At 42.8% G+C, this 2,898-nt stretch overlaps 1 pseudogene; it reads right to left on the bottom strand.

The window, feature by feature from the left end:
* Positions 1-382: 382 nt before the first annotated feature.
* LOC126459468 (5S ribosomal RNA) lies at positions 383-500 on the bottom strand (annotated as a pseudogene).
* Positions 501-2,898: the final 2,398 nt, after the last annotated feature.

Genomic DNA, 2,898 nt, shown 5'->3' with positions numbered 1-2,898 from the left:
GACAGTAAAATAACAATCTGAAATGGATATAAATACTGGAATGAAAACACACAATAAGTAATATGAAATCTGCGTAGGCGCACAATAATAATCTGCTGATATATTATGCATTGGATATAAGTGGCATATTTATTGGGGTTACAATAAATTTGCATTACTAAATTTACTAACTAACTCCTCCCGAACAGGCCATGAAGGCCCAATGGTACCGACCGGCCGCCGTGTCATCCTCAGTTCATAGGCGTCACTGGATGCGGATATGGAGGAGCATGTGGTCAGCACACCGCTCTCCCGGCCGTATGTCAGTTTCCGAGACCGGCGCCGCTACTTCTCAATCAAGTAGCTCCTCAGTTTGCCTCACAAGGGCTGAATGCACCCCGCTTGCCAATAGCGCTCGGCAGACCGGATGGTCACCCATCCAACTGCTAGCCCAGCCCGGCAGCGCTTAACTTCGGTGATCTGACGGGAACCGGTGTTGCCACTGCGGCAAGGCCGTTGGCACTAAATTTACGAGCTTCTGAAATAATGATTTTGAATACCGATAATAGGCGTTATCCAGGATTATTTAACAAAAATATGCCACAGCCACACTGAGTCATCAGTCTCAGTCTTGTGAGTGGTTTGGTGCGGGCCGCCACAATCGCTCTCCTGTGCCTACCTCTTCATCACAGAGTAGCAAGCTACGTCCTCAGTTATCTGCTGGGCAGGACGAGTGGCCGAGCGGTTCTAGGCGCTACAGTCTGGAACCGCGCGACCGCTACAGTCGCAGCTTCGAATCTTGCCTCGGGCATGGATGTGTGTGATGTCCTTAGGTTAGTTAGGTTTAAGGAGTTCTAAGTTCTAGGGAACCGATGACCACAGCAGTTAAGTCCCATAGTGCTCAGAGCCATTTGAACCATTACTTATCGGCTGGATGTATTTCAATCTCTGTCTTCCTCTACCGTTTTTATCCTCTGCAACTCCCTCTAACACCATGAAACTTATACTGTGTTGCCTTAACAGTCCTATCTCTTCTTCTTGTCAGTATTTTCCATATATTCCTTTCCTCGCCGATTCTGCGGAGAATCTCCTCATCCCTAACTTTACCAGTCCACCTAATTTTCAACATTCTTCTGTAGAACAACGTCTCAAATGCTTCGAGTCTCCTCTGTTCCCGTTTTCCCACAGTCCATGTTGCAATACCATATAATACTGTGTTCCAAACCTACATTCTCAGAGAGTTTTTCCTCAAATTAAGGCTTGTGTTTGATACTAGTATCTCTTAGCCAGGATTTCCCCTTTTGTCTGTGCTAGTCTGCTTTTTACGTCCACCTTGCTCCGTCCGTCACGGTTTATTTTGCTGCCTAGCTAGTATAGTTCTCTAACTTCATCTACTTCGCGACCAATCCTGGTGTTAAGTTTCCCTCTGTTCTCATTTCTGTTACTTCTCATTACTTTCATCTTTCTTCGATCGACCCTCAATCAATTTTCTGTACCTGTTTGACGGTTCACTCCATACAATACATCCTGTAATTCTTCTTCACTTTCACTCAGTATAGCAGTGTCATTAGAGTCTTATCATTGACATCGTTTCATCTTGAATTTTCACTCCAACCTTGATCCTCTTTTACTTCCGTCATGTCTTCATCAATGTATAGATTGAACAGTAGGAGCGAAATACTACATCCCTGTCTTAAACTCTTTTTCATCCGAATACTTGGTTCTTGCCGGCCGAAGCGGCCGTGCGGTTCTAGGTGCTACAGTCTGGAGCCGAGCGACCGCTACGGTCGCAGGTTCGAATCCTGCCTCGGGCATGGATGTGTGTGATGTCATTTGGTTAGTTAGGTTTAATTAGTTCTAAGTTCTAGGCGACTGATGACCTCAGAAGTTAAGTCGCATAGTGCTCAGAGCCATTTGAACCATTTATGAACTTCGTTCTTGGTCATCCACTCTTATTGTTTCCTCTTGGTTTCTGTACACGGTGTGTATTACCTGTCTTTCCCTATACATTATCAATATTCATCTGTGAATTTCGAACTTCTTGCACCATTTGACATAGTCGAACTTTTTTCTGAGTCGACAGATCCTGTGGACGTGTCTTGATTTTTCTTTAATCTTCCTTCCGTTATCAACCGCAACTTCCGAACAGCTTCTCTGGTGCCTTTTCCTCTCCTGTAGCCAAACTGGTCGTCATCTAAGTTACACTCAATTTTCTTCTCCATTCTTCTTTATATTATTCTTGTCGGCAAACTGAATGCATGAGCTGTTAAGCCGATTATCCGATAATTGTCGTACTTGTCACCTCTTGCAATCTTTGTAATTATGTGGATGATGTTTTACCGGCGTATCATAAGACTGATATATTTAGCACACCGGTGTGAATAGTTGTTTTGTTGGCATTTCCCCGAATGATTTTAAAAATTTTGATGGAGTGTTATCTATCCCTTCAGCTTTATTCAATATTAAGTCCTCCAAAGCTCTTTTAAATTATAATACTAATGCTACATGCCGTGTCTCTTCTATATACTCTCCTGTTTCTTCTTCTATCACATCATCATACAAGTCTTCCCCATCATAGAGGCCTTTAGTGTACTCTTTCCATCTATCAGCTCTCTTCTCTGCATTTAAGAGTGAAATTCCCATTTCACTCTTAATGTTACCACTCTTGCTTTTAATTCCACCGAAAGTTGTTTTGACTTTTCTATATGCTGAGCAATAATATCTTCTTCACATTTTTATGCAGCCATTTTACCTTAGCTTCCCTGCACTTCCTGTTTATTTCATTCCTCAGTGACTTGTATTTCGGTGGTCCTGAACTTCCCTGAAAATTTTTGTACCTCCTTTTTTTGTCGAGCAGCTGAAGTTTTTCTTCTGTTACCATGTTTCCTTCGGATTTAACTTCTTTGTACCTATGTTTTT

This window comes from Schistocerca serialis, chromosome 2, assembly GCF_023864345.2.
Source record: "Schistocerca serialis cubense isolate TAMUIC-IGC-003099 chromosome 2, iqSchSeri2.2, whole genome shotgun sequence".
In the NCBI taxonomy this organism is placed as follows: domain Eukaryota; kingdom Metazoa; phylum Arthropoda; class Insecta; order Orthoptera; family Acrididae; genus Schistocerca; species Schistocerca serialis.
This window is presented reverse-complemented; position numbering and strand designations above follow the sequence as displayed.